General features: G+C 47.2%; 1 long non-coding RNA gene across 1 annotated transcript; it reads left to right on the top strand.

Annotated features, from left to right (window-relative positions):
• The first annotated feature begins 173 nt into the window (after nucleotides 1-173).
• On the top strand, nucleotides 174-7,154 carry LOC121093319. The gene is made up of 3 exons (XR_005829549.1): nucleotides 174-469; nucleotides 2,241-2,294; nucleotides 5,996-7,154. It is a non-coding gene; the product is annotated as an uncharacterized LOC121093319 (long non-coding RNA).
• The last annotated feature ends 8,282 nt before the right edge of the window (nucleotides 7,155-15,436 follow it).

Below are 15,436 nucleotides of genomic sequence, written 5' to 3'. Positions count from 1 at the left end.
CCATGAATGCAAAGAGTCCAGGTGAGGGGGGAATTTGCAGGGATTACGGAGTTTCATACCGTCAGCTCAGACAGCTTAATGTGAATGCTGATGTGGCAGCAATTAGAAAAGATCAACAGCCCACGTGCAGCCGTTGTCACCTGGCTTACAGCAGAGCAGGCAGATTGCTGCCCTTCTGGCTAGGGATCCCTGACAGCAAAACTTGAAGAGCTTTTGCTCAGCAAGGCAAAAAGTAAGTCAGTCACACAATTAACCAGCAAGTCAAGAAAGACAGTGTTGAAAGCTGTAATAAAAAATTCCTTCCAAGAAATCCTATGCTACTAGGTTTCCTCAGTGTGGTTGGAAATGGCTACAGCCCTGGAGACCTGAGGAGATCCAAACTGCCTTGCTGATTGTGTAGCTGTGTCTGGAGAGGGATGCGCTGCCTCCAAACAGCCTGGCACCGGGGTAGATTTGGCAAGAGGCCAAGGTAAGAGCAAATTTTCTTTCAGCTAAAGCTGTGAAAATGGTCATAGTAAGAAGCAGCATCTGTCCTGAGCATCTTACAACCTAAATATCATAGGTGCAGGGCAGTCAGGGAAGCAGCTCCACGGTTTTGACTTGAAGGTACGTTAGCAGTATCATCTGCTAGAAACAGACAAATGGATGTAGTTGCAATAGTTGGTACATCATGAAATTTGGCAGCATAGGGCTCCTTGTTGTCCCCAGTGACAGTGGACAATTCCAGACGCGTGGAGGGCGGCACCTCCAGCCACTGCCCCTCTGTGGCCAGTTTGCATGCAGAGCATTGAGCAATGAACTGCCTCTTCACACGCTGTGGAGTAGTTATTGTGCTCACTACTGCTTGTGGAAGGTAGACAGAGGGGATTTACAGTCCCCTAAACTTCCAAGGCTTCTAGCTTATTCAAGATATCAATAAATATTTGCATGCTTATTTGTGGATGTCCTGGATGAGCTAGAAGAAATCCATATCCATCCAGGGTATCCATAAATACTTGCATGCACATGTTCAGAGCACTGACTATGAGCTGTAAAGAGCTTTGGATCTTATCCATGAGGCCATTAGCTGGATTCAGGTTAGTGCTTTAGCCTGTCTGGCAGACGGCAGCTTGGCAGGCTCAGGGCAGAACCTTCAACAGCAACACCCACCTGGCTGCTGGACCAAAGCAGGCCAGGCATAAATAAAGAGCTCACGTAAACAAAGAGCTCACGTAAACAGCTACATCCAGCCCTTCACTATCCAAATGCAAAGGTGCAACCCTACTTTTTCCCAGCTCTGGCTCTGGCATTTTTTATCTAACGGTAAAGTAATTCTCAGGCCGATAGCAAAACTCTCAGTATGCGTGACCATTTAACTACACCCACACCAGTGTGTCACGGGTCAGGGTCCATGTCCACTGCTCCGCATGCGCCACAAACAAATTCAAATATGAGGCTGATGGTAATGATTTGCATGTAGAGATGTCATGGTGCTCTTAAATAGAACTATGAGTCATCCCTGATGCAGCCCTGATTATTTGCACTGTTGCCGTATACATAATGGTACCTTAATACACAAGTACAATGTGGCCTTGCTAGGAGTACCTGAGGAAAATTAACAAAGCCTTAACAGCTTATAACGGCTCTGATGATGCCGCAGCTTGAATACTGTGTTCAGGTTTGGGCCCCTCACTTCAAGAGGGATGTAGAGGTGCTGGAACATGTCCAGAGCCAGGCAGGGGGCTGGTGAGGGGTCTGGAGTACAAGGCTGATGGGGAGCAGCTGAGGGAACTGGGGGTGTTTATATGGAGAAAAGGATGCTCAGGGGGGACCTTATCACTCTCTACAACTACCTGAAAGGAGATTGTAGGCAGGTGGAGGTCAGTCTTTTCTCCCAGATAACAAGCAATAGGATAAGAGGAAACAGCCTCAAGTTGCACCAGGGAGGTTTAGATGGGGTATCAGGAAAACCTTCTTCAAGGAAAGGGTAGTCAAGCCCTGGAACAGGCTGCCCAGGGAGGTGGTGGAGTCACCATCCCTGGAGGTGTTTAAAAAACATGTAGATGTGGTGCTTAGGGACGTGGTTTAGTGATAAGTTAACCGTTGGACTTGATCTTAAAGGTTGGACTTCATGATCTTAAAGGTCTTTTCCAACCTAAATGATTCTATGACTGTGATTAACAAGGCTTCTTGGCACCAAATTTCCTCCTATTTAGCATAAAAAATACTTTTTTACTACTTCTCCTTTCCTGATCTTTTAGATATTCTCTGAGCCACAGTCATTTTGGGGATATGTTCCAGGCAAACGTCAACCGGTAAGTCATTGTGGACTGGCAGGAGGTGGGTCTTGTCTGTGAGTCTTCAGGCCAAGTCACTACCTCCAGGTTTAAGTTGCTTCAACCATGCAGAGACAAGTAGTGTGCGATCCGACTGGTGACAGAATATGCCTTACCCTGCAAAGGGGCAGAAAAAAACACAGCAACTGCAGGAGTCAAACTAATTTCACTGGCGACAAGAGAGCGTTGTTATTTCACAGGTCAAGGTATTCATGGTACTGCCTGCAGCTGTCATCTGATTCAGGGAAATGAGAACTGTGCAAAATAACTGCCACTGATATAGATGCTTTAGGAGGTGTGATCTGCTATAGGTACAGAGGCTTTGCAGGGGACCTGCAGATGTACCTTTATTGTCGACACAGTGAAGAGTCTTTCCCTCTTTGCATTTAAACTTGCAGCCTGAAAACCTTTCATTACCAAAATCCGTTCCCTCTTCTTCCCAGAAAGCATTTGCCTGGTTGAAGTGAGACACCAGCAGCTTTTAATCTGCAATTGCTCATTGTGCTTAATGAATATGAGAGTGCTACATACAATGTGTGACTTGCATGGAGCTTTAAAAAAATAAGTCACATGTTCCTGTTTTAATGGGAGGTTCTGATTCTACTCCCGCAGTTTAAAATCAGAGCTTGTGGAGTCTGTTCTTTGGTAATCCTGTGTTCCTTCTTGCACCGTATCATTATTGTATACAGCGGGGCCAAGATAATTCTCTGTTCAGCAAAGCTCTCTATCCTGTTTAACATGAAACTTTACATTATCCTTTGATCCTCCGGTGAAAAGAAACACGACTTTCAGCAGCATGTAGGCTTCATTAGTTACCCACCTTATATCCTAATCTTTAGACTCTTTTTAAAAGCACCTTTAAAAAAAAAATGGAGCGTCACATTATTATATCATTCCTCATGTCAGATAAGCCAGTATTGTTTATAGCAGTTTGCATGAATGGGTTGCGACCACAAATCTCTGTTCTTCTGCCTTGGGAGTAAATCACTCAGAAGAAAAATCATGGAAGGAATTATTTAGGTTTCTACAACCCATACTATTGCCAACCATTTGCATTTTCTCCACTATCCCTTCAACAAATAAGAACTTGTCTATTGTTATATCCAACCTTTAAGTATCATAAGCAAGGTGAATGACTGAAAACACTCCCATTAATCATAAAATGCAAACCAGAACATTTATTTTTCAAAGTACCACTAATGACACAGATGTTAATGAAAATCCAAATCCAGAACTGGATATGGGGTCCAAACCCAAGTAATAAGTACATGGTGTTGCATTTTTAATATAGATTATTAAATGCCTTGCAGCAGAAAGGAAAGCTATGTTGATTTAATGATAATTTGTATCAATGTGATGAATATTTTCCCTAGTTGAAGATACCTAATTTGTGTTATAGAAGTACAGGTTCATTCCCATAGTATCAGCTTCATGAAGCTAGAACACTTTGAAGGCTACATAGTTTTACACAACAAATGAGAAGAACCTTTTTCCCTACCATCTACACTAGAGTAACTTCTGTAACTAATCTGCTGACCTCTTACTGAGGTCAAGGCATGTTACATCCCTTCATCCACATAAGCAGCTGTTTTGTCAGAGTAGGCACTTGGGCTGGCCAGATGTGCTTTGCCTTCTCTTAATGGTCAGAGTCCTAAATCTGCTGTTCACTCTGGGTTCCTATGGGTCTTAACTCCATCACCCCAGTCACCACAGCCACGCTGTCATCAGTGACCACATTAGTCGCTAAGTTGAGACTATACAAGTAAATACAAGTCAAAATTAACGTTGTTACTAATATTTCAGTACCGCTGGTGTTCCCCCCATGCCTCACCCTTGGTCTGCCTCTTCACAGCACGGCTGTTGCCACACTCTTCAACCTGCCATTCCCAACATGGGTTGCTTTGTCTGATAAAAATCCCAAATAAGTTTAATACATTTTGTGATGGTTTAACTCATTCTTTAGAGTTAACCCCAATCAAGGGGCATTTGCTGTTGTTTATTTCTAAATGCAACCAGGAGGTTTCCATCCAATTCCTTCACTCCAGGAGCTGTAGCTTTAAAAGCTGCTACAACCTGCATCAAAAATCCAGAAGATGCTCTTGTGTAGGACTGTGGGCATCGCAAAGACAGCAAAGTGAATTGCACAGCATACCCCTTCTTCCTTGCTGTTAAAGGGTTGTCACCACTATAGTACGCTCTCCTGTACTACAAACATGCCAGAGCCTGCCTGAGGACCAGCGACAGTCCTGCTGCAACAGCCCACAGCTCAGCAAAGCCTCTGAGCTGCCACATAAGCTGGTAGGTAGTGCCTGCAGACCAGGCTGGTGCTTCCCTACAGCCATCGATCTTGCCCCAAGAACACTCCCGTATGACACGACGTAAAGCCTTTAAATGATCAAGTTTTTGTAAAACTGTGAAAAGTGCTGGTTTGTAACACTTAAGAACAGAGGCAGGGAAAATGGTCCCAAATCCTCGGTAAGCCAGAGCCAGGTGGGACTGCAGGGAGCCAAGCAGTGCTGAAGCTCCTGTGCCAGCCTAGGGGCCTGAAGCAATGCCAAGAAGTGGGAAAGACGAGAGGTGAGCACAGCAGCTCCATTACCTACTGACCAAGGAGATGAACAGGCTTTACTAATAACTATGGGAGCAAAGTATGTCGTGAAAAAAGCAATGAGCTGTTCCTTGCCCAGAGATGAGCGGTTCAGGGTGGGAGCACAAGCAGAATTGCAAAAGGCTGAGTCAAAATTTTTGGCTTCTGAGGTTAGTCGGTTCCTCATTTAGAAAAGGCTTTGGTCGGGCCCTAAAAAGAAGCCTGGGCTGCATGACTGCCTCTGCATCCAGACTTCCCCTGAATCTGGATGGTATGACTTTGTATCTGTTGCAAGTATCTCCTGCAAGTATCTCCTCTCTGCTTGGAAAAAAGAAAATAGCAGCGTGTGTGGGGATATAAATCTATACACCATTTTACTTGGCAACCAAAACCCTGATCTCACTCTTTTGACCTCAGATCAACTTTCATGCATCGCTCTTCCTTTCTTAGATGGCTAATACTCTTAAAAGAAGGAACAGATGGCACCCATTTGCAGATGTCAAATGCTTGCCTCACATAGCATGTTTACTATTGGATTTTCACCAGGGACTCCTGGCCCAGGTAGCGAGATTTTTGTTATAATCACCAGCTTTAAACCTGAAGTAAACATTCACTGACTAGGTTGAGCCACAATTACATTTATATCTCTCAGTGCGTCTGATTCTTTTTAAAATTGACTGTAGATTGGAGTACATGAAAGGGATTAGGGATGCTTAGAGTTCAGGAAGAGGAGTATTAGAAGTGGATATTAAATAAGAGATGGGAAAAGAATAAAAAATGTAACTCCTGCACTCCTAGGAGGGGAACCGCAATCTAAGAGCGGAGCTACAACAGAAGATCCACATTTCTCGGTGCCTGTGACGCTGACTTGGGAGCAAGGCTATGGGTGTTTGCGGTGAATACTCTGATTTATACCCTGCTATCCTTCTGCATAAACTTTCCCACGTGAGCATCTCAAGTGGAGCAGACAGGTGTGACCCTTTGTGTTACAGAGTAAAGCAGCTGTGAAGCTGTGAGGTTTGCCACTGCATTCCCCAGAACAAGATTCTCGGGGCTGTTCTTTCTTTGTTTCTTTTCCTGTTTTTGAATACAGGTTTCTGAGCTTCCTGTCTGGGTGACCACAAGCACAAGGGAAGCGCTGATCCCTCTGGGATAGCAGTGCTCAGCGTGGGATCTCCTTGTCTCTGCTTGCAGCTGCTCTGCATTAAGAATAAACTCACCTGAACCTATTGACCCCGGTAGCAGTTTTGTAGCACATTTCCAACATTGCACATCTTTGAGAAAAGTGCTCTAAGAGGTATAAAAGCAGTTTCCTCCCTCTATGAGGGATTAATTCTGGAAACTAAAGGTGGACGCTTAATGACAGTGCTGACAGTGCCAAGTGCTTCAGACACATTAAGCTAATGTGCTTATTCCACAAGCCTAAATTGCCTGTCTATCCAACTTCATCCCATGGCAACTTCTAAAGCACAAGGAAGCATTAGAAAATCTACAGCTAAGTAAAATCCAGGGTAGAGGAAAAATACAGCAAAAATCACATTAAAAGTCATAAACAAGGTGACTGCTGGTCACAGCCACAGATCTGGTCCGATCTGCTCCACCAGATACATTCATTGTGTCTGTCTTCAGTACCTGAACTATGTCAAGCTACAAACTATGCAGATTAACCATGCTGAAGCACAGCATCCGTAAGAGTCCTTCCCACACTCATTTTGGTACCTCAACAGGCTCAGGACCACCACATTTCCGTCCTGCCCTAATCAGATGTTGCTTCTTGGGGGCAAACTGAGCTGCAAAAACATGGGAGCAATGAAGAAATGTCAGGTTTATCAGCTCCACCAAGTGATCCCAGCAATATAGAGCCAAAGGAGGGGGAAGGTATCCTCCTGGGATCCCTGCATCTTCAACTCTGGTAATTTTTCCTTTTTTTTGGAAGTACATAATAACCCCCAGAACACAAAAAATTTCTTGCCTCACCTGCTTACAGATGTTCTGATTCCCTATCTGCTTCTTCTCTTGATAATATTTATTTTTCTGAGACTTGCATGCTGTGCCTGGTAACAAGTCTGGATATGAACACATCACCTTCCCTACTCCCATCAGCTCTGTTCCCATGGGCTTGTCCATCTTCCCTCCACACCCTGCCTCCTGTTTCCTCTCTCCTCACACAGAGACAAACAAACTGGCCTCCCCACCTCAGTTGCTGCTGCTCTCACAAGCACTCCATCTAGTACATATTCGCCACAGTTGGCCAAGACACCTATAGGAATGGTGGCACAGAAGTGGACAGTACACGAGCTCAGCTTTAACTCTCCGCCTCAGCACAGCTGTCTGCGGAAATTGCTTGTACAAAGAGCAAAGCAAAGAGAGGTACGTATAGGTGCATAAGTCACATCAGTGATTACAGGTCGATATTCTAACAAGCGATGCCCTTTGCCCCCATGCGGTGACTGCCTGGTGCCTTCTGATCATCTGCACTCTCTGAGAACAGCCCTCTTTGCAACTCTTTTCAGAGAGAAGCTAATATAGGGTGATCTCCAGTATCAGGACGGTATTTGCAAGTCAATGAAAAGCCCATCCATGATGTCAACTTCTGTCAGTGCTACCAAAAAATATTACAGGCAGACAATGAGAGTCAAGAGCATGATTAGAAAGCCCAGGTTCCTTTCCCTAGGACTGCTCCTGTGGTGGCCAGAAAAAAACGCCATTGCTGGGGCAACGTTGCTGCAACTGCTTCTGCTGGAGAAGGAAGGGATGGGTTATATCTGCTTTCTCTGTTAGTGGGTAGGAGGGCAGTTTCAGAGAAAAGCTTCAGGACTGCTGCCTCTCTTCGTTTCCTAGGACACCCTAAGCCTTCAGATAACGTTCCATGGAGAGTGGAAGATCCCCTGTGCTACATCATCTAGGAAAGGAGTGATAAAAAGGCAGCCTGAAGTTATTAAAGGAGCATTAAAAATAACACAGCTCCTCAAATCCATGTGGATTCTGTTCTGTTTAGGGCATGCAAGGCTTTATGGATAATGCCTGAACACAGGCAAAATCCTCCAGAAATAGTCTGTCTTGGTGTACTGCTTTCCTTCCAGCGGTCCCCTGTACTGGTAGGTCACCTGGCCTTGTCTCTCGCGACCTCAGCTGGCACTGTGGAATCCTTCTACCAGCTACAAGCCTTGAAATGGGCACATGGGGGAGGTGGTGTCTCCTGCTCTAAGCAGGAAGGTGAGCTCCAGCATGCCTGAGCTACAACCTTTTCCCTCCACAAGCAGCCTCTGTGGACCCTCTACTGTCCAGATCAGCCAGAGGTGAAGCTCTGCCTGCAACTCACAGGGCTAGAAGTGCTTTCAGACATCATCTGCTGGCAGCCAGCTTAGTGGCAAGCTGTTCCCCCGTGGCTGACAAGCAGGCTCTGAGCAGCCCTGTGCAGGCAGGCAAGGTTGTAGCATCCCACTTGGAATTTAGATACTCGGGGGAAACTGGTCCAGATCCAACAGCCTCTTCTGAGGCAGGGCTGCCGCAGCTCCATACCCTCAGGTCCAACCAGGAGCAAGGCTGCCTATGTGCTCCCAGTGGGCAAACATACACAGAACGCACATATGCACCATATGTATACATATATGCATATAAAAATATATAAATGGCTACCCATGCAGATCATAGAATTGTAGACTCAGAATCACAGAATGGTTTGGGTTGGAAGGGACCTTAAAGATCATTCAGTTCCAACCCCCTGCTATGGGGCAGGGACATCTGCCACCGGACCAGTTGTTCCCAGCCCTGTCACAGCACTCTCCAAACTATCAAGCTGCAACAAGGTCTTTTACCATCTCATACCAGCACATCCTTCATACAGTCCCTCTGCTGCCTTCTCCTCATCTCATCCAGTGCATGTGTTCTCTCTCCTCTTGCTTCTTTCTCTCTCTCTTCTTGCTTCTTTCTCTCTCTCTTCCTCGGCTGCCCAGCCTCTTAACAGAACCAGCCACAGCTGCACCCTGTCTACACCAGCCAACAGCTGTGTATTATCAATGCTAATTAACCCAGCTTCGTTCCTCTGCAGCCCCATCCAGCCCGGCCTTGAGCACCCCCAGGGATGGGGCATGTACCACCTCTCTGGGCAGCCTGGGCCAGTGCCTCACCACCCTCACAGGGAAGACCCCCCCAGTCTCTCTGGCAGCGGCTGGGACTCCCCTTGTCCCTCCGACAGCCACCTTCTCCCATGAGCTCATCCCTAGAGACTCACACATACCTCTGGCTCAGAGGCAACTTCCCCCACTTGCCAGCCTGACCTGCACTAGATGCTATTCACCCGCTCACCCAGCTCCAGCTGTCGGCTCTATGGACACGTGGGCTCCTGGGACCGCTGGTCCCACCCCAGCTGCTGGCACTCAAGCCCACTCGCTCCGTTCTTGCCTGTTGCTGCCACCGCAGCCACCCAGGACCCCCCACCAGTGCTGACTGGTCCCAGGGCACGGCCAAACCAACACAGGGCATGGCCAGCGTACCAACAAGGAAATGACTGAGGTGGGATGAGCCCTTTTTATCCCTCAATCCCTCTATTTTCCCACCCTTGTTCCTCCCCAGAACGACCTACATCCCCTCATCCCCTCCGTTTCCCTGCCTTTGGTTCCTCCCCCAGACATCCCATAAAGTAACTCCTCTCAGTCCAGCAGGTGCTCTGGCACTGACGCATCCCGGTGGATTTCCCACCTGGAGAGCGGGCCCGGCAGCTGTCCCAGGGCAGAGCGGAGGCTCCCAGGCCACCAAGCCCTTACCTTGCCTCTCCTGGCTGCCGTGCTGCTCTGGCCTTGCAGAGATGGACCCGGGCTGGGCTGGCCGGGGGGGGGGGGGCAGATGTGGCTGTGTTAGGGGCCGGGCCAGGCTGGGACAGGAGCAGAGGCAGGGCAGGCGGTGGGCTCCCCCCCACATTGTACCGCTGCGCTCCTTTGCGGATGCGCAAGAAAAGAAGACTCTAACGCCTGTGGCTCCCCCCGAGACTGCCCCGGAACAGCGCGCAGCGACCCCCGCAACCCAAAATACCGCCCCAGTAGCGGCCGGCGGCCCGCCGCCCCCCGCTACCGCCCGCGCGCGGCCCATGGCGCCCCCTGCTGGCCGCGCCGGGGCGGGACGGGCGCGGGGCCGGGGCGGCTGCAGCGGGCGCACCGTGCTCCGAGCCGCACGGGGGGCAGGGGTGACACTCCGGAGAGGTCCCCAGCTCCGTCTCGGGGCAAGAGTGCCCGCCCTGGCGCAGGGGCGACCTGCCACAGGAAGGGGGTGGCAGGACATTAAAAATTATGGGGGTTTTTTCATCTTTTTTTTTTTTTTTTTTTTTTTTTTGCCATTGGTAGGTCTCTTCTCCCAGGTAACCAGCGACGGGACAAGAGGAAACAGCCTCAAGCTGCACCAGGGGAGGTTTAGACTGGATACCAGGAAAAATTTCTTCACCAAAAAGGTTATCAAACATCGGAACATGCTGCCCAGGGAGCTGGTGGAGTCACCATTGCTGGAGGTGTTTATAATTAGACGCAGTGCTTAGGGACATGGTTTAGTGATGGACTTGGCAGTCCTGGGTTAACAGCTGGACTTGATCTTAAAGGTCTTTTCCAACCTAAATGATTCTAGGATTGATTATCAGTCAGTGTCACCCTCCTGCCACAATCCTGGTGCTCTCTTACAACCCAAGATTTTCTAGACCTTAATTACAAAGGATGGCAACGTGCCAGATCCAACCTTCCGCCTGTAGCAGGGCAAGGAGAGCATTTAGTAAAACCCCTCCCTGGGAGCTACAATTTCAGGTCCTGTTTAAGCCTCCAAAAAACCCAGCATTAATGTAATGGGGGAAATTATTGTATCTCTGTCTTCTGTCAATTCAACTACACATTTAAGAGAGGTCCCCAAAATGCGAATCTATTGATGGTGTTAATTTAATGAAACCTGCAGCAGATGCAAAAGCTGCCACCTGATTTTAAATGAGTGCTGTTATCTGTAGAAATAAATGGGATTGCAGTATTGGTGGAACATGCATTTGGAAAGCATGCCTAGCAAAGGTAGCTGTGGCAATGCCAACCTGCAGTGTGTCCAGCCTCTCATAAAGGATTCACCACAAGGTAGAGCCAAAGGTACTTTTTCTGTAGCTCCATCTGTGTCAGTACAGCTACAACAGGAATAGACTGAAACCTTACTTTCTAGTCTCCTTGGCAAAAAAAAAAAAACAAACAAACAAAAAAAAAAACCAAAAAAACCAACAACAAAAAAACCCACACAAAAAAAACCCACAAGAAAAATCTTCTCTAATTTTTCAAGATGCTCTCTTCTCTAGGCAACAGTTACTTTACCAGCCCCAAGTGCCTGACCCATCCTCACTGCCACAATTCCCAAGGAGCTTACCAGCACAAGCAGTGATTCACATGCTTTCTGCAAAGCCTCCCACGTTGCTGAAGCTCTGACCAGTATCTTCCACTCTGTAAGACAGTGTTCCTCTTGTGCTGTGATGGGAAGCTGGAGGTCGACCAGAGTCCTGTTTAACAGTGCCTCTGTTTGAGAGGAGCAGGCTCAGACAGCGGCTCCGCTGGGTACCCTCCCTTGCTCACAGAGATTTTTCTCAGGGTTCTCTGACTGAGGTTCAGAGCTGCCCAGTTGGAACCAAATGTATCTGAAGAGCTAAGGGAGATGGACAAGCAACTATAGTACGTGGAACATCCTTTCAAATGTGAGGGTGTGATGTGACCCACCCCTTTTGACCATCCTTTAACTTCTTACTGACCTCTGAAGAAGGACTGCTTTGTAAAAACAAGTTTTCTGTACAGCTTCTCTGTATTGCAAAACAGAAAAAAACGTCATACCCTGGTAAAGGGTATTGTCACTTTCTCCTGCATGCCCCTGTTCGTGCTCCGCATTGCCATGTGCCTGTTCTGTGACCCTGGGGATGGGTAGCAAAATCCCCACCGCTGGCTACTGCAGCTGTGCTTTGAGTGCACCAGAACTGTGTACTACATCTAAGTGTTAGGAAATAAAAAAATCATGGAACAAGTTAGATGCTGTAGCAAATTAACACGCTTTTCAATGGAAAACAGTGATGTTCACATTCCAGTGAGCTGTGAGTTTACTTTTTGAGAAGCTCAGTAACAATTACTTCTTTTTCCCATCACTCCCTTTTTTCCTGTGATGAGAATTGGTGATTTTTATAGAATATATAGGAGGGCTTGTGATCCATCAGCCCTCCAGAGGTACAACCACCCCTACCCACTGTAGGAGAATATGAAGGGGGGGGAGGGGGGGGAAGTAACAATCCTCATGTGGGTGATGCCTATACAAAATGGGGAGGGTGAAGGAGCAGGGCAAAGACCACAAAGAGCAAAGAGAGGGCGGGTGTGAGGACTGCACATCCTCTTGGCAGTGGATGCTTCATTCTGCTGTAGTCCAGATGCTCATAAATCTCCCAACCTGGTGAAGCAAAATGTGCCTTGAAGCAAATTGCTGCCACATAAGTAAAATTAAAGTTGACAGGACGTACCCACGTGATGCTTTTGGAGACCTTAGTTCCCAGCTGAACTCATCCATAGGCAAATTAAGAAACAACGGTAAGGTGAACAATGCTTTTCACAGTGTATCTACAGCGGCCCTGCTCTAACAGTCGTGGCCCCACCAGTCATTTCACACGGGACTAAAACTGAAACTAGGCTGAATGCAGATTAACACCCTTTTTCTTCATTTCTGTCACTTGGGTCACTGCTTGGGCTATCTCAATTTTATTTAGCACACCAGGAAGACCTTTTGGTATATAGCCTGATTTCCCTCTTCACTTTTCCTATCCAGTTTGAGAGCTTTGCTGAGACACCAGTTATGTACACAAAGACAGCTGGACCTGAACAGCGTAACCTTGAAGCCAAGCTACTCTTGGCAGCACTCAGCTGTGCAGCTTTCCCCTTCCATCCACCCCCACCCCACCCCGCTGGGGGTCTGGCCAGGGGTCAGTCGCATCCTTGGGCATCCCTCTTTGAAAATGCTGGGCCCTGAAAAAAACTCTTCACTTCCAAGTTCTGTTTTTCTAGCTTGTAGCCTCTGTTCCGAAGTTGGGGGAGGCAGGGGGCGGAGGGGATGAAAGAAGAAGAAAAAAAGATAGATTCGGGTTTTGGCAGCTCTCCTCTCTCAGAAGAACATTCCACACTTGCAGATGAAAAGGATTTTTCAGCAAACCAGAGCAAAGAGTCAAAAAAACAAACACAAACAATTACAAAAAAAATTGCCACACTCAGTAGTTTTTCTGACTGCTGCTAGTGGCTTAGCGAGAGGTTGGTCGGTTGCCTAATCTTGAGCTCAGAAAAAGACAGTTCATCTTTAAGTTTACAGTGTTATTGGCCCAACTACAGAGGATAAGATTTCCCTTAAGTCTTTGCCCAAGGCCTAATGATGACTCCAAAAATAACAAGTCGCCTTGAGGTTGGAAATCTTGGTTCAGAGAGATTTTGTTCATGTTCCGTAAATGATACACAAATATTCATCCGAGTGGATGGAAAATGCTTAACAGCTACATAACACAGTGAACGAGACCAATCCTGAGATGGAAATAATTTACTTAATTCTTTGCAGCACTGCTGTCACTTCCAGCCATCTGTTAGCTGGGGCGCCGCTGATAATCTATTAAGCAGCTTGGGAGATGAAACCTTCCGAAAGCAGAGATTACAAAGAGTTCACTTATTTCTCTGCAGTAGAAAAGGAAGTGGGTGGGGGAGAGGGATGAAAGGAAGAAAACACAGCTCGTACTCTTCTGGCTTTGGGATGAAGGCTTTGCTCCGACAAAAACCTGGCAATTTCACACTTCCCTAATGAGAAATGGTGTCAAAGATGTGAAGCGAGTAGCAGTTGGAGGTGTTCTGTGAGCCTGATTATCTTCATTACATAGTAGATCGTAATTTTAATCCAAGAGGTTTTCTCTAGGCCTGTGGATTTGCCAAGTGGCCTGCTCAGGATGTTGAGAATCCTGGTTTTTAATAGCAGCTAACAGAACAGTGCAAGAAGAGCAACAGAAATGGATTTCACCTTCATTCAGGGAGTGACTTGCTCCTGCAGGAAACACCAAAACTGCCCCTCCGATGTGGTCACGCACTGAGGTAGCCAGTCTCAGCGATGCTGTAGCAGTGTTGCCTTTTGCCTTCCAGTTCTTGGAGTTTCATATCTTTCGGTACCTCTTTGCAGACTAAAAGAGGGGCATCAAGCTTGTCCTCTCCGCTCTCTGCTGACAGGTCCATCTCTGTGGCATTTCAGGTATGCAAAAAGGACATTATTATGTTGGGTGTACAGCGGATGTGAAAGAAAGTCTAAACCTAGCAATTCAAACCATGGAAAAATTATGAAGTCAGTAAATACAGAACAGGAACTGACAAAAATCTATGTTAGGCTGTTCCTCTGGACTGTAGCTTGAAAAAGAACCTAAAAGGTTTTAACTTACCTCCAAGTTAGTATATTTTTTCATAACACTGGACCGGCTTTAGTGCTGCAATTGTTAGCATAACTTGTTCAAGTATTTCAAGTTCCTACCTTGTCTTATTAATGACATGGAAAAACACTTGAAATCTATCTAATCAAACGTTCACAAGCAGTCACATCCCACAGGCAGCTGAGATAGGACTGATGAAAACTGAAACCACATTTGTTAACGCTGATACAACTACAGCTCTGCTCCTGCCAGCTGAACTGCACGCTGGCACGTCGGTCTGTTGAAGCCCCGTTGACCACCACGATTTCCCCGGGGCTGAGCGATCTGGCCAGGTGGAACAGCTCACAGATGAACCTGGGATTCCTTTGGGAAAACACGCACTGAGGGGCTGCTGCAGCCACGCTCCAATAAGGAAACCAACTGCCAGACTGTGCTTGAAATTTATATTGCAAAAAGAAAATGAAAACCCCTTGTGCATGTCCCCCGGGGTGTCAGGACATCCCATCGATGGCAGTTTCAGTGTTTGCCTGAGGCAAGAAGCAGTGGGTAATGCTCCCCTTTCCCTGCCCCTACCCATGCAGTACGGCTTTTCTCAGCCAACCTTTCTGTCTGGTGGGCAGAGTTACGTGGGAAGCGAAAGAAGCTTTACAAGGCCAAGGAGTAACAGAGGCACGTGGGCAGGCAATGGTTTTGACTGTTGGGTACGTTACCTCTGGAAAAGCCAAAGCAATGTAACAGTGGGGTAGAAACAAGCACATAACAGCATCTGTTCCCCGGGCCTGGGCTACAACGCTCAGCATGCTGGTCACTGTTTCCTTTCGGAAATGTCCCGTCTTTGAGCGATTCAAATGAGCACAGCCCAAGGCAGGCACAGCAGTGGGGGAAGGGACAACTGCTGGCCCTTTTCTGAAGTTTTGGAGCATGAAGTATGCTCAGGAGGCCGACAGCATCACCCGCTCTACAGTGCCAGCTTTCTAAGCAACTTTCATCAGTTTTCGCACACACAGCGGCCCCCTCAAGTTTCGATTAAGTTTTGATCAAAGCGACACTAACTTCCTTCAATGAAAACCAGAGCCATTTTAGTGTTTTAGCACAGTATTTTAGCTT

Source organism: Falco naumanni, chromosome 9 (assembly GCF_017639655.2).
Source record: "Falco naumanni isolate bFalNau1 chromosome 9, bFalNau1.pat, whole genome shotgun sequence".
NCBI lineage: Eukaryota > Metazoa > Chordata > Aves > Falconiformes > Falconidae > Falco > Falco naumanni.
The sequence above is the reverse complement of the archived record's forward strand: the minus strand, read 5'-3'. Positions and strand labels throughout refer to the sequence as shown.